At 43.4% G+C, this 16,592-nt stretch overlaps 1 long non-coding RNA gene across 1 annotated transcript; it reads left to right on the forward strand.

Moving 5' to 3' along the window:
• Window positions 1-5,650: 5,650 nt before the first annotated feature.
• Window positions 5,651-15,254, forward strand: LOC135417141 (uncharacterized). Its single transcript, XR_010431908.1, has 4 exons — window positions 5,651-6,273; window positions 8,730-8,940; window positions 12,641-12,777; window positions 14,105-15,254. It is a non-coding gene; the product is annotated as an uncharacterized LOC135417141 (long non-coding RNA).
• Window positions 15,255-16,592: the final 1,338 nt, after the last annotated feature.

A 16,592-nucleotide genomic window follows, 5' to 3' on the forward strand; every position in this document is an offset into this window, starting at 1 on the left:
ATCTGGGAGCTGAAAGCAGTGGAAGGGGCGCTTTTCAGAGCCAGTGCCTTCTCTGTTGCATGTGGTACGAAGGACAGCCTCTTTGTATCATTGTTTAATTAAAAGCCAGAAGGCAGACTGTGCCGTGACAGTGCTCCCACTATTAGTCAACAACACTTCCCAAACATGAGTGCTCTCACAGCAGAGAGAGACATAGCCTTCCTTACCCCTAACTTGGGCATTCAATTTACTGTTTGCTGTGTCCCAGTGAATACTTTGATTCTCTAACAAGACGGGAGGGTAGTTTGTGTTTCCAGAGTTAAAGCTTGCTGTAGCAGAGATCTGGCTCTGGCATTCACAGGAGGAAGTTGCTTTGGGGGCCAGAGGGCTGCATTAAAGCATTTAACAGCATGCTTGGGTTGCCATTACAGATGGGATCAGCTAAAAGCAGTGCAGTCCCGGTGGCAAGGTGCCTGCTTTGTGGTTCACCTTAAATTGAAGCTTTCTAAAGAGGCTTATGAATGTTTGGAGAGTTTTCCTTTTTGCCTTTGTTTTAAACCCAAGATTTGGCCCCAGTATTAGAGATACTGCCACATGCAGAGAGGAATCTTCCTCAGCTTTGCTGCACAGGTACAACCCCCACTTCCTGCCCATGCTGCAGCTTTGGGCTCCCTCTCCTGACTCTCTGCTTCCTCAGCCTGGGGGGGCTCCTCAAGGGTGGGGGGTTCCTCTGAGGCTTTGTTAAACATGGTTTCAGCCCAGGTGAGGACATGTGGGTGTGCCAAGGGTGCTGGGGTGCAGCTCACCCCCACTAGGACGACATCCCTACCCAGGTGAGAACTTCCTGCAATTGCCCTCTCATCTGTTTACCCCCCGGCTGACTTCCCCAAGGGCTGGTGACCCTGACATGTGGGACACTGTGGTGTTGGGGGCACCTGTTTAATCCCAACAATCCTTTTCCTGTGCATGAAAGCAAGTACTGGATATTGAGTGTCTGGAAGTCACCTTCTGCTGCTGTAAGACAAACTGTTGGACTTGAGTTCCCTTTCTCTGCTCTGGTCCCAACAGGAGCCAGCAGCAAATCCTTGTCTGTTCTCTCTTTTCCTCTCCTTGTCAGCTCTGTGAACTGCTCAGTGATGGGAATACAGAAATGCCTACACCTGCCCTCTGCTTTGCAAGATTAGGAAATAAGTAAACACCACTTGTGTGTTCCAGTGATCACAACAGTATCCACAGAGCATGGATTTCTGTTCACAAATAATTATAAAAAACCCACTCTTTCATAATTGCCCAGAAAGCAAGCTGGAGCTCATTAGAGCTGCATGCTTTATGGGAGTTTTATAAGTGGCAAGTACAAGATACCTAGTAAAATTTTAATAACATTGAGTCATATATTTTCTGAAAATTTTCTGTATGTTTTCTGAAAAATATATTGAATTGGCCAGTTTTGGTGCTGGAATTAGGCTGTAATACAGAAAGCTGACAGTTTTAAGAAAATTCAGGAGTGAAAATACGAAACAGCTTAATACAGACTAATAGAAGAAGAAGAAGAAAAAAAAAGGCTCTCTTACATGCTGGTGGCAGGCCAACACCAATATTTAGAAATTAAATCCTAAATCTGATTTGGGGACTAGCAGCAGCTTGTGATAAGTGCTGAAGGGGGCAAGGGGCAAGCTTTGAGGTCTCTGCAGGTCCTGGCTCTCCGTGAGGTTTGCAGGTGCCCTCCTTGCTGGCAGCACCCCAGTGGCAGTGCCAGCTGAGCACAGAGCTTGCAGAGGGCTGCTCTGCCCTCTTCACCCCAAACTCCTGGCAGATTGGACAATAAAAAAATGATGGCTGTGGAAGGATTAAAACGTCTGTTGATGCCCAGTTTGGCCACGCAGCCCCTTTCAAAGCAGAAGCCCTGCTGTATTGGTTCTACCACTCCTTAGGCCTTGCATGCACTCAGCTCCCACAGGCTCCCCTTCATTTGAGGAGAATGAGGATTTTAGGTCTTGCAAAACCAACTAGGAAAAAAATTTGGAGCACCCCTAAAATGTACCATGAGCCCATCTACAGCTGGTTGATGGGTGCAAGTACTGAGAAGGAAGCTAACTCCTTCCATGGGAGGCACAGGCTATAGCAGGCACAAGGCTATAAAGGTTGAGGGCACGTCACTCCAGTGCAGGAGGAAGGAGAGTGCCTCTGAGGGCCTGGCACACCTGCCTGCTGTCAGGCCTTGGCTGCGAGGTTCCCTGAATCCCCATCACGCGTTCTCTTTCACTTTCACTGCTAATTGGCACTTTTTACCCATTTTTGCATGTGGAGTGTGTTAATACAGGATAAGGTTATTATCAAATTAATTAGGAGCTCCCTCCAATTATTCCTGCTGTGCCTGCCGGGCTCTCCCCACTCCCTGCAACGGGCTGATTGGCCACTATAAACTCTTCGGCTTTGAACGACTGGCGGTGCCACGGGCTCATCGAGGCTCTGCCTCACTGGCAGTGCCGGCTCTGCCACTGCCAGGTTGTCTCCCTGGTGCCAGTGAAGCACCTGGGACCCAGCGAGCCCGACTGGAGTTCAGACGCTGCTCCAAGAGGTGAGGGCAGCAGCCCCCACTTGGTCCCAGCGACCTCAGGGATGGCTCCAGCCAGTGAGCGACACTTCTCCTTGCACAGGTAATCACGGGACTTCAGGGTGGTCCTGCACCCTGGCAGGCCCAGGGGGGTTTGGGCAGCATTTTTAGCTGGGGGATGCAGGAGGGCATAGCAGGGATGACTGGAGTGGGGAGGTCTATCCCAGCAGCAGCCTCCTATCCAGGATGAAGCTGCAGTACCTGGCATCAGAAACAGCTGAGGCTCTCAGGCAGGGGAGAGGGATTTATACACTGCATCTTGCAACATACAAAACCACAAAAGCAGCTGATGCCAACCAGCGTGTGGACATTTGCTTAATTGAGAAATAAGCACATAGTTGTGGGTCAGTGACTGTACAGCTGATTGGCTGAGGCTATTTTATTTTGGAATAATTTACAGTTGTTAAATGGATTTGGAAAAGCCTTAATAGTGGTTATTAAACTATTGACTTAGCCTGACGTGTTTAGTGTAGTAATCCATGTTTGTGTTTGTCGCCGTGATGAGGCTGCTGGAGCTGGGAAAGGTGCTGGAGCATTGTCAGCCCCAGGCAGGAGCTGCAGGGCTGCAGGGGCAGGCAGGCAGGACTCCTCCTGTGCGGACATCAGCAAAGCTCTTCGGATTTTATCTGGGTCAGGAGCAATGCTTCGCTTCCCCATAGTTACAAATTCATCATGTGCATCTCCATCATCATCTATTGAACCTAATCTAATGTCAAAACACTCTCCTGTACAAAGAGTGGCTTTTTTGCACCTGTGCAGAATCAGACTAGTTTTTAACTCATCTGTGCAATAAATAACTTCAAGTGCAGCACTTGTTGAGTGCCCTTCTGGCCAGCAGTTCAAACTGTTCACATTCATTTATACCACAGCGCAGGACACATTAGCTAAGGACTACAGAGCACATGTTTTACGATGCATAGAAGAAATACCTGCAAATGAACTAAATATCTCCTACTCATTGTGTCTCCTGTTCACAGGTGGTTTACAGAACAATTCGTATTTTTTTATTGTTTTCTTTTGTGCAATGGTTAAAAAGGCAGTGGACAGATACTTAAAAGACAAATCCTCTTTTTTTTTTGCTTTGTTTAACCCCTAAAATGTGCACAGTACTAAATGCTGGTCTTGTGTGAAATACCATTCTGTGGGCTGGCAGCTGTTTGTTAGTGTGGAAGCTTTGCTAGGAAGAGTGGACCTCTTGGATATTTTACAACAAGATTTTTTCTCCAAAATGTCCGTTGATGACCGAACTCCAGTAAACGTCAACTAGGAAGAAGGAATGCTAAGCAGTCAGATTAAAAACAAAAAATAAATACAAAAATGTGTTTCCCCTCCAGACTTTGACTCCCCTGTCTCAGACAATATTATTGTTTCATTAGCTGTCCAGTTAGCCAGAAACCCTTCTGGGAGAGACAGGACCTACATTTCAAAAGGAAAACAAACAAATAAACAAACCATCCTGTAAAACCTCTCATCTGTCCCTGTTAGTTTTCAAAGAAAAAAAAAATTAAGACTCCTTTAAATTACGATACAAGGGTGGAGGAGGTCAGAGGCTCTAAGGGTACCTTTGGAGGTCACCTCGGAGGTGAGGGCTGCTGTGCTGCAGCTGATGGCTGCAATGTTTTTATTCCCCGTCCTCTCTTAAGAGCGTCACTTTGGAAACACACCTTGAGTGTGAATGACTTGCTGGGCTGAAAAGGGATTTTGAGGTTGCAAGGGAGAAAAAACCCCCACCTATTCAGTAACAATTACAGAAATGGTATGAGGCCTATTGGTGGGAGTACTGGTGTGAAGTGTGACCATCTTTCCAGTTTTGGCAAACCCTGACCTGCAATGGGAAATTCCCTGTTGTGGCCGATTTACAGCCTACACCAGACCAGCTGCCTGGCACACTTTGTTGGTATGCCAGCAATCACATTATTGCTTTTCCAACCATTTCACAGGCCTAAGGTTAGATGAAAAGAGTCCTTTTCTGGGAGCATTCCCAAGTTTTTGTGTGTGCCTAGCAATGCAGACTCAAGTAACAGCAGCGACAAAGCTCAGCACATCCCCATCTGTCTGTTGCACTCAAGCAGTTGCATCTCAATACGCCCTGGTGATGAGGGAGTTCATGCGCAATGTGCAGCCAGGTGAGAGCTGTTCTGTTTTACTAATTATTATAAATAATTATTATAAATTTCTATTTACTAATTATTTTTTAAACATATCTGGACATATTTTCTTCCTTTTACCTTTGTAGCAATGGTCATTAGTATTTCTTCTTTAAAAAGACCATGTTCCCATTTCAATTATGCTACAATTGTTTTTTAGTCTTAGAGTTGAGAGGTATTTCTGTATTTTAGATATATAATGTATATACATACATGAATACACTCTATGGATATATATACACTACTGCAAGTGAGAGTTGCTACTTTCCTCACATACTTAGCTGGTCAGTAGTGAAGAACCACGTGACAGTCTTCTATCATGAAATTAAAAGCACACAAAAATTGACAGGCTCCATGTATTTCAGAACTGTGTAATGTCATTATATTTACCTCCAAGTACTCTGTGAAGTATCCTGTGTGAGGGCACTAACCTAGATAGTTTATGTAAGACCGTGGAAATTCAATTCCAGAAATGAACCTTTGCATCTCTAGGAACAGCTGGAGAGGCTCAGGTCTACTCATCCTGCTCAGAATGGACACGAGGAATTTAGATTAGATGCAGATGGAGTGGGGATTTTGTTAATGACAAAAAGGGAGGCAAACATGTTGAGGCATAACTGCCTGAATACAAATGCATAATATATGTGTACATATTTCTGACTTTAACTATGAACACCATAAATATGCTATCATGCAAGAGGCGAAGCATATGTAAACTTAACAATATCCCATTACCTCTCCAGCAAAGAATTTTCATAACTCATTCATATCCCATTGAATAAGCACAAAGATTCACTGCTGGCTGTTAATTATCCTCTACAAAGACCTGGTTATTGTGTTCAATTTTAGTAAAGGCGCAGTTGTTATTGCAGTGTACATAGGGAGAATGGTACCTGAGGGAGCAGGAGGAAATATGCTTGTGTAGAATTTTAACAAGGAAAGCTTGGTTGCACAGAAGGGATTCATTGGGTGGGATTTTGATATGTGCTTCAGGAAATTAACCATTCTCAAGACAAAAACCTTGCTGTGACTCTCTGAATACATGATATTACTCATTATTTCAAAGACATCAGCCACGTAAAAATTACTTGCTGTTACTATAAAGAATTTTTAAGACTAATTTTATTGAATGGTAGCCTGTTTTTCTCTGAAGTTTATAACACTCCAGTCATATCAAGGAATGTGTATGCAAGAGCTCACAAGGCCCATACATCCCTCTGGGGTTTTTGAGGGGCACATGGAGGTCACCAGCCAAAGGCAGCAATCCATTTCCTCCACACCAGCATGGTGGAGGAACTGGGACAGGAGGTGTAAGGTCCTGGCAGGTCCAGTGCAATGTCACAGTAGGAGAGTGCCAGCTGGAACCCCACTTTGTGCTGGGTGTGATGCGGGGGTTACCAGGATTCAAAAGAATTCAGGAAGAGCTGGGAACAATGGTGAGTTATCCAGGGAGCTGTGTATCTTCTGCGCTGACCTGTTGGAAACACTGCAGCTGCTTGGCATTTTAGAAGGTTCAGAAAAGATCCACTGAAGGTGTTATTTTAATGGGCGAGTTCTTTCCCACATGCCCTGCACTATCTGAACGTCAGGCAGAAGGAGGCAAAGCCTTGTGACATTTAGGTTGCTCAAGTCATTGCTGTTGGTATGGGGCAGGTAGGAGGCTCTAGGCTCATGTAGGAGGACTAGCCTTGCTCAGAGGCACCACAGCAGCTGCAATGAATTCAGCCTCGTTCCCTATTTCTTTTTCTCATTTCTACTCAATGCCTCTCTCCTCCTTGGTTGTGCAGGGACAAATACAGAGTTCACACAGTGGCTGTTTGTTCCAAATGTGCATGTTGAAAGGAGAGGAGAAAGCATGTATCTTTGGGTGGAAATACTGAGAACGACACAAAAACAAAATAAATAAAGTGAACAAAAGAGAATTAAAACTTCTATAAATACCAAGGACAGCTAGGGATGAAGGAAACAGAAAGAAGATATCATAGGTCAAGAAAGGGAAGCAAGAACTTCGTGGTGGGATATAAGAAACCACAAGACATGTCAGGATGATCCACTGTTGGTCTGGCTTACCGAGGCTGTGGCACAGCCCCACTGAGGTGCCCATCCCTGCCAGGCCACTTGGATATGACTCTGGTAGTCCTGCCACTGCCTGCTTGACTGGGCTTCAACAGAATGGGACAATTTCTTTTGTAGTCCCTAGTGGCTAATCCAGTATAGCAGCTAAGAAAGCAGCACCAGAAGGCACAGTTACTTAGGAGATACTTGGATCCTTGCCTTGAATTGCAAAGGAAATATCTCTGTAGGCTCCTCCCAGAATCCCAAACAGTCTAACAGTGAAATAGATTGATTATACCTTCTGCTCATCTGTTAGCACTGTGTTCAGCATTAAATCCTATCCAACCTTGGAGCCACTACTGGCTTTCTTTGCACCACTATAATGAGAAGACTAGTATTGGCTGATGCTCAGAAACTTCCAACTTATAGCACCTAGAAACAGTTCATTAGTAAGAGTATAGAGAATGTGGTATGCTGTTTCATTCACTTCTTTTAACTTAATTGAGACCAAGACCAAGGTGGGAGACACTCACTGCCAGGTGTCCAGCAGGAGCTGTAGAGTGTCTCTCCTATGATGAGACCTGATATTTAAACCCGATGTTTGCTGCTTAAACTATGTCTGTGAACAAGCAGGATCCCAATGCATTTCCACTATTTGCAGCTTGGGAAATGTTGCAAGACAATTTTGTCTGTAAGTCTTCTTGTTACCAGAATTATTTTTTGCATTTTGGCACATCCCTGGGTTAGAAGAGAAGACTGTAAATATTTTTATGTTTTAATAGTATTACTACAAACTGTATAGTATTCTAATAGCTGATCATAAAGTTCTCGTTTATTTGGGAGCAACTTGTATCACATCTGTATAATTTTTAATGTTTAATATTAAAAACATCTTGAGAGGATTTTAAAGACTTTTTTTCCTCTATTGCTTTTTTGTGATGAGTCAGAAAATAGTTTTGATGCCCCTTCTGCCTCTGATTTTCTTGACCCCCAGCTGTTGTCCTGCAGCTGGAACAGACGCACACTGCACCTCCTGGGGTCTCACTGGCAGTACAAGGGAAAAATAGCCCTCAGCAAAATTCCATGGGAGGCATGCTGTGCTCCATGTGTAAAGCTGGTGGATCAAAGATCTAAACTAGGAGTATGTGGCGTTTTCTTTGAGTTCCTGTGGAGGGGTAAGATTTGCCTTAACTAGATTTACCTTCTAGGAATGCAATGTCAGTGTGGAAGTACACTGGATCTTCCAGTTTCCTCAATGTTCAGATTGTATTTATCAGCCTTATAAGAAAAGGATACCAAAATCAATATCAAAATGTTGCAAGACAGAAGCAATCAGCTGGCCAGCACTTTAGGGATATATTTGTATTCATGTCTCAGAAGTGCAAGTGTGATCACGTTCAGGTGCTCGGGCAGAGCAACAGAGCGGGCAGACTGTCAGTGCTCTGACCCAAGGGGCAGGGACAGTTTGCTTTCTCTCCTCATGTCTGTTTTTTTCCCTTCATTCAACCAAGCAGCATGACCACCCAGTGCTGCAGCATCTAAGTGCTATTTTGCAACAGATGCACACAACCCAAAGCACAGGCTTTTCTGGTATATAAGTTGCATCCTCTTATTATGACTATCCCAATCTATTTCTAAGTGTGCTAATTCCAGTAAATGGCTGCCATTTTCTTATGGCTCATTTCATACCATGGTTAAACACTACACAACAAATGAACAGTCCATTTGCTTGTGTAGCCTTTAGTTTTGGCCTGAATACTGGCTTATATATGGTTAGTCTTTATGTATGAGGTAAAGAAACACCAAGGCAAATGTTGACAAAGTCTAAAAGCTGTTGAGATGACCTGGGATTTCTGAATGTTCAAGCAGATGTGCATCAGCAGTATTTGCAGCAGTATTTGTGATCTTGCTTTTCACACTTTGTGTTGCAGCAGCAGAGGGAATTTGCTCAAGGTCATTGTTTCCTGGCGAATGTTGTGCCTTAATGGCATTCAGGGCAGCACTGGTGGGAAGGAGCAAATGAGCCCAGCTGGGACCACCAGCTCTGAGGGTTTTGGGCCCCCACAGCGAAGCCTGGATCAGCTCAAAACACCTGTCAAGGACATACCTGAAGAGAGAGAAGTTTAAGTAGTGCTGGCAGACAAGGTAGGTGGCTGCAACTTCGAGCTGGTTTGGACTACGTAACAGAGCTCACTCGGGACTTTGGCACGGAAGCAAATGCGTGTCAAATGCACAGGTGATGGATGGAGTGAGCAATCTCACAAGATATATGAGAAAAACACAGAGATGAGATCAGCCACAGAGGAAGCAGACCAGGGACTGGGCAAAAGTGGAAAAGAAACAAAGGGAGAGAGAGTTATTCCTCCTTTTTTAGAATCATTGAATTATTTAGATTGGAAAAGTTCTTTAAGATCAAGTCTAGCGTTAAACCCAGCACTGCCAAGTACACCACTAAACCATGTCCCTAAGGGTCACATCTACATGGCTTTTAAATCCCTCCAGTCTCCACCACTTCCCTGGGCAGCCTGTTTCAATGCTTGATAACCCTTTCAGTGAAGAGATTTTTCCTAACATCTAATCTAAACCTCCCCTGGCACAACTTGAGGCTGTTTCCTCTTGCTCTGTTGCTTGTTACTTAGGAGAAAAGACCAAACCCCACCTTGCTACAACCTCCTTTCAGGTAGCTGTAGAGAGCGATGAGGTCCCCCCTGTGTCTCCTTTTCTCCAGACTAAATAGCCCCAGCTCCCTCAGCTGCTCTTCACATGACTTTCTGTCTTGACCCTTCAGCATCTTCCTTGCCTTTCTCTGAACATGCTTCAGCACCTCAATGTCTTTCTTGTAGTGAGGGGCCCAAGACTGAACACAGAATTGGAGGTCTGGCCTCACCAGTTCTGAGTACAGGGGTATGATCACTGCCCTAGTCTTGCTGGCCACAGTTTTTGGGACTAAAACAACTACCCAGTGTAAGGACTGAATCAGAAACATTTTTTTCTTCTTTGTGTGAAAGAATCTAGAATGTTTTTTAGATCAAGAATTGCCCCTAAAATGCAAGACTGCTTCCTTGGAGGGAAAAAGGAAGCATATACAGCAAGAAAGGGATTAAAAAGTAGCAGGAAGGACTTTATCCTTCTCCTACTCATGCTTTACTTTTTCCTAGGAACTACCTTTCCTGATTATAGGATATGTTATGTAAACCATGCAAATTAGGCAGTTTTTTATATCATCATTTCACTTCAAACGCAAAAATACATGTACTGCACTGCATTTTTTCTAGGCTTCTCAGGTGAGTGTGTGTGCCTAAGGCAGGCACTGTTGCTTTACCCATCGCTCTGCAGTGCTTGCATTGCAGGAGCAGCCAGAGGGCAACAGGGCAGAAAGGCCAGGGGCCAAGGGAGCAGTGGGTGCCTGGGTCTGGGGCCCTGGTGGGAAAGGACCTGATAATATTGTTTTCTATCTGACCGAGACAAAAAGTTGAGACTGACCATTTCTGTGATGGCCAGATGTGACGACAGTGGGAGCAGCGACTGTGAACCACCAGTGCCTCTTTGCTTTGGTTACTTTTAATATCTTCCTGTTATTAACAGTGGTCCTGCTGAATGCCCCTTCCTCTATGCAGACAGGCTGCTTGAATGCCGGCGTGCCCACGTGGTCTATCCCATAGCTGGCAGCATGTGTGTGTGGATGTCTCTACTCCCCTGGGCAGTGTGGTTCTGTCTCATACGCCCACCTGTGCGAGTAAAGTGAAGGCTTGTATGGCCACCAGGTCGGGCTGTGTGGGCATTTTGATTTAATCACGTCTCATATGGTATCCTTGTATTTTTCAGCTTTGCTTTTTCCATCAGTTTTATATACCTCATGTGGGCAAAGTAGTATCCTTTAAAGAATACATTCTATATTTGGTAGTGAGTGATTTGAGGCACAAATGTGTCTGAAGGAGAAAGGCTTTTCAAGCAGCATGCTGCTGGCTCAAAGGTTCCTCCACAAATTCTGCTGGGCTCTGCCTGTGAGTTGTGCTGCCCTCTCACCAGCCCGATCCTTGAGGAATTAATTCGGGAACTGCTTGAGACTCTGCACGATATTCTTCAACGGTCCCTTTCTTCTCTGAAAGAAAAATACAGGGAAATGTCACAGAGAATTAACAACTTTGATGGGCGGATGGCAAGGCTTGAAAACCGAACAGAGATGATTGAGAGAAGTGTACTGTCCCACAAGGAAACAGCTACTAATACTGCACAGGTGGTGGGCTTGGAAAGATTAGTTTGGGGGTTTTATTAAGTGCAGCACAACCTTAAAAAAAAAAGGTGGAAAACCAGATCTAAGTTGTCTCCATCCAGTATCTTGGTAGTAGAACTAATTGACAAAATGTTGGGAATGGCTTCTATTAACATCCAGGCTGAAAAGCTCAAGTTGGCTCTAACACCATAGGGCTGTAAAGAGACACTTCCTACACATCAGTGTGTGCAAAATGGTCCAAAGCAGAGAGCATGAGGCAGGCAGCAGCAGGATCTCTATGGGCTTTGCAGGATTCCCTGCTCAGGCATTGGGGCACCCAAGAGGACAGTGAGATACTGCTGAATTCAGAGCATCTCTCACCATTAATGCCTTGAGTTTTCTCATTCCGCATCACTACAGATGCACAGTACAGACAGAACCTGGGCTGGTACTGCTTGGGAGCTGTGTCCACAACTGGCCTGCTGCTTCCAGGGACACTAACTGATGCTGTGTGGCAGGAATTTGTAAATTGTGAAGGTATGGGGAAAATCTACAAAAGTAAGGAAAAATGTTTTCTGAAGAATGGAATAGAGCAGTAGTCAAATAATTAGGCTCTTACTCAAAAGAGAGGACAAGGAATAATGTTGATCCATTTTTCTTCTTTGAGGTAAAAAGATGGTGAAATAGAGGATGGACTGGGATTAAAAAAATGGGACTTTATTACTTGGTCCTGCCATGAGACTTCATGTGTAACCTCTGGCAAGGCTCTTGACGCTCTTGCACATCTCACTCATGTCTGTGAAATGGGGATAATCTCTTCCATGACCAAAAGAGATTTCATGAGGAGAACATCCTCAACAGATTGAGTCCTCAAGCAGGGAGGTAGAGCAGTATCAGAGGGAGTTCTCTGATTTCCTTCTAGTACAGACACCACTGAGTTAGATAAGCAACAAGCCAGGATTTCAAACAGCTTTGGAGTTGAACAGTGTTGGTATCCAACAAAGAGCAAATGTTTTTTATTGGAGATAAGGATATTTTGTTTCTAACAGTGTAAACACAATAATATTTGTCTTCGTAGATTAGCTGCAGCAATGAAAATACTTTGCATACTCTCTAGTTGGGGGTTCTCAGACTCGGTTAATACATTCTAAATAGTCTGGTACAGGCTGAAATGGGGAATTGAATTAACCATGAAATACTGGGCAGGTTGAGGCTTTTTTACTTAGGACACCGCAAGTTATGTTCCCTGTGAAGTCTCTGCTTGTAATCCTGATACTGATGACCTGCACAGCAAATGTGGACAAACAGTAGACAAACCAATGAGGAAACGGGAGAAAGGATCATCAGCTCACTGTTGTGTTGGTTGCTGCTCATTTTTGATGAGCAAATAGCTGCCTCTTTGCCCCTGTGGGAAATCATTAACATACAATAATTCTTATAGATTTCTATTTGACAAAAGTGGTGTTTAACTCACACTTTACAGAAGCCAAAAATGGGAGTCCTTTATGCTGACTTTTACCAGTAAGTTTCTTTTCCCTTTGGAAAGCCCCAGGGTAGATTGCTAAATTTCACAGGTAATTTGTAAACCCCTGAAATTGTTCTCTGCTGTTTTTTTTTTTCTGTGACCTTTAGAAACCTGCTTCCCAGCCTGTCTCCTCCGTTGCCTGAATATCAGGGGTATAAGGAAATGTTTGCTGACTACAGCACGTCCAAATGTGAATTACAACAGAACTGTAAGGGTCTGGGTCCCAGGAACTCAGAAACCAAATGTGAGTTTAACTTTTAGTCCGTACAGAGTCCTACTGCTCTGGGGCCTTGACTCCTTAGGGAACAGTAAATAAGAAGGAGGCAGCTTTCTCCCTTTGCCCTAGAATTAACTTGCAGATTTAACTGACTTGTTTTATTATACGTGTTTATGTTAAACTGTCCTACTACAGGAATTACATAATTCATCCAGGAAATGAAATGGCTCCAATGACTAACTTGAGAGTCACATAAAAAACCTCAGATGAATACTGCCAAATTTCTAAGGTTTTATGATACTGTTCCCTTAGATTGTTAAAATCAGAGCCAATTTGTTAAATATTTACTTAGTTAACCAACATGCTGTTCTAACTTCCTCTTTATATCCTTAAGTAATGAATGACAAAGCACAAAAAGTAGGCTACTCATCTTATTTTACACTAGGAAGAACAGGGACTGATAGATATAACATACTGAATTGAATGGGTATTTATTTTCCCATAAAATTGCAAAATGTAGCTAGTTTAGAAGACTGTTAGAGTTTAGAAGTTAAGGGTTCAGAAGACTTTATTGCTCCAAGATTTGGAGATTCTTATTACCATTTAGGTCATTATTATACTCTTTGCAACAAAAGACCCCCAAAAAAATTTCATAGAAAATATTTCAAAATAACCTCACAAACATGTAGCAGCAAGAATAATAACAATACCACACACATCCCTTTGTCACCCTGCAATAAGAATGGGCACTTCTCTTTTTCTGGAGTTAATCTCTTTCGGAAGAAGAGGGGAATAGCAGGATTTGGCTGCTGAACTCTTTCATTAGCTCTCCTTCCTTTGTGTGGGGTAGGAAGGACAGTGTATCAGAGCACTGCGAGATATGGCTACAGGCATCCAAGGCAGCCTAGGTGCATTGATTGCCTCAGCACCCAAAAGTAAGACTGCCGAGCTTAAGAGACAAGTTTCCTTGCTACACAACAAGAAGAATAAAAAGTTCCTGGATTGTATTTTTAGAGATGTGAACGTGCCTAGCAAAGAAAGATCTGAGGGTATACAGTGCAGAAGAGAGGTATAGATGAAAGGTGACTTACTGTGACTAGAACATAAAAAGTCAGGCAGTCATCCAGAAGGATTGTGAATGTTGGAGTGCCAGAGTTTGTCCCTGGATGTGTGACTGATAGGTGATGAACACACAACTAGGTGGTGAAGCAAACAAACTTTGTCAAACCACTCCCAAGCTACGAACAGGAAGGAAACGTGACTGAGACAAACACTATACTGGGTGTCTTCTTGAAGATAGTCTGCTTACTGATCCATGGTGCATGACTGGGTTTGGGTCCTCTCTCGCTTTCAGCTTTCCTTTACCATCCAAGTGATGTGCCAAAGAGATGTGACACTGGCAGGAGTGTCTCTGGAAGACCAGCAGAGCCAGGGACTCTGCACTGCACTGGCAAGGTCAACATTGCCAAGAACCCTGACTTAACTCCCTCCTCCACCTGTGTCCTCTGCACAGATACCCCACCTGTATTACAGAAAAAAAAAGGAAAATCTAAAGACCGAAGATGCGTGTTCCTCACCAAACTTTTGAGAATGGACATAAGTGATGTGACAGGTCAGCAGGTGAGATGAAAGGCTTTTTAATAGTACTGACTCTTGCTAACTTAAGACCAAAGTCCAGGCTGACAGAGTATGAAGTTTTTCTCCAGTCTCCAGTGCACCAGAAACTGAAGATGCTGTTTTCTCTTTGTCTAGTATGCTGTATGTGTGGATTCTGGTGAGGGTATCGCATGGGGTTTTTAAGAACCAATTCTGGTCCTTCCTTTCATCTTAGGTTTCAGTTCATCAGGTTTGAGAAATGTGTATTAAAAAAAAAAAATTTTTTTTTCCCCCTGAAGTCAGGGGGCAAAAATGGAGTATGTTATCTTCAGAGCAGGACAGTGATGGATTAGAAATCCAGCACGAACCAGTAGTCCTGTGAGCTGCAAATCTGATAGGGCTTTGTTTCCCTTGGGCAAATCTTTGGATTCTCCTAGGTCTACATAGCTGAAAGCTCTGGCTGCAGCTTTTCCTGTGGGTGGGTATTCATAACATCTTTCATCATTGCAGCTTTCTTGGTGTTTAATAAGGGTTTAACTCAAGTTGCAGTGGGTCTCCTTTTTCTTAGCAGCCTGTTCTTATGAAATGTATAGGAATGTAGCATTTTCAGCATTTTATTGCTCTGTCAGATGTGGTTAAAATTGGCTACTGTTTGTTCTTGTTCCCTTTCTCTTGCACAACACACAAGTATGTACAAGCACGTATGTGTGCACACATGCGGACGCACACAGAGATTTATTATACATATGAAGAGATAATGATCTCAAACCCCTTTTAATTTCTGTAGGAATCCAGGCTAGGTAAGAAAGTATTGGAATGCTATTTCTTTGGGAGAGGAAAAGGAGGATGAACTAATTTTTTTCTATGCAGCAGACAGAATATTAAATTACTGCTTTGTTTAAACGTAACATGTGTTGCTGAAAATCTGGCACCACTATTATAAAGTAAAAGATGTAGTGGGCTCTGTGTCCTGGAACTGTATACTTGTGCTTGTGCACGGCACGCACGCTTCGCCTCCAGTGCCTGAGTGGTCCTGCTGAGACTGGAGGAATGTGTAGGGAATGTAGGTTTGCCGCGACATCCCGTCTCCATTACATCTTTTGGAGCTTTGCCACAGAAAAGAAGGCATTTTACCCTTCATTTGTAAGTAATTAAGATGATAGTGGAGTTAGAGTTTTCCAACTTTGTGAAAACAAACTAATAGAAATGATCCACTTCAATAACTCAGATATTAATTGAAACAAGAGAGAGAAACAATACATTAAGAAATAATTAACTTTCGTTAATTAATTTTTAGAAATAGGAAGGACACCTGCAGCAAGTGCAGATGTTTGCAAGTGTCATTAGATTGGGAAGGTTGTGCAGTAATTTGGAAATGGAAACAGGTCAAAAGGACCAGGAGCGATCTGCAGCATGGTCTGACTAATAGTATAAACTATGTGATTGCTAGTGAGCAGCAAAAAAGGTGATGAAGATGTGCATTTTTTTAAAGGATATTTATAGAAGCCAGAGGTTAATTAGCAGTTAAAAAGCATCTACTGGTGTTTTATGTCAGTACCATCGGTGTGTTAATTATTGTCATTTTCAGCCTCAAATGCGCCTCTTTCAGACTTCAGATGAAATAGATTGATGATTCTTTTACTGAGACGTTTCTTAGATAAATTTTAATTAGTAACTTCCCCCTTTCCCCCTGCCAAATCAGTTTTCTTCTATGACCAGAACTGGAATTTCATCTCTCACTCAGCCTTCTCTTCTTTGGTACGTGTGATGCAGTTCTGGTTGTCTGTGGTATTGCAGGAAGGTAAGGGGAATGCGTCTGTTACCATAGTCTTGTCCAAATTTTAAATTTTGACTTCTCTGCAATGTAGACACGGAAAAATGTGAAATGATCCCTAGAACTATCCACCTTCTTTTTCAAAGTTAGTAAGTAGAAAGGCACAAACCTAATTTGTTCTGCTCCTCTTAGTGCTTTTGTCTACTTTAATGAAATTATGCTGGTAGGAAAAACAACAAAGGTTTTATATGCCACTCTGAACATGCCAGAACTCTGTTCAACAACTAGAAATCCTCATAGGGTGAGTAGACCAGGCATCTTGGGGGCATCCAAGCCAGCCAGTTGAGATGACATGGGCTGAGTGCAGTCTCCTAGCACAGATTAAAACAAAATGCTGAGAACCACTATGAGGTCAGGTTGTTCCCTGCACCAGACACCTCTCAGGGGAGGTTCTCTTGTCACACTGTCTCCT

Source organism: Pseudopipra pipra, chromosome 7, assembly GCF_036250125.1.
Source record: "Pseudopipra pipra isolate bDixPip1 chromosome 7, bDixPip1.hap1, whole genome shotgun sequence".
Classification (NCBI taxonomy): Eukaryota; Metazoa; Chordata; class Aves; order Passeriformes; family Pipridae; genus Pseudopipra; species Pseudopipra pipra.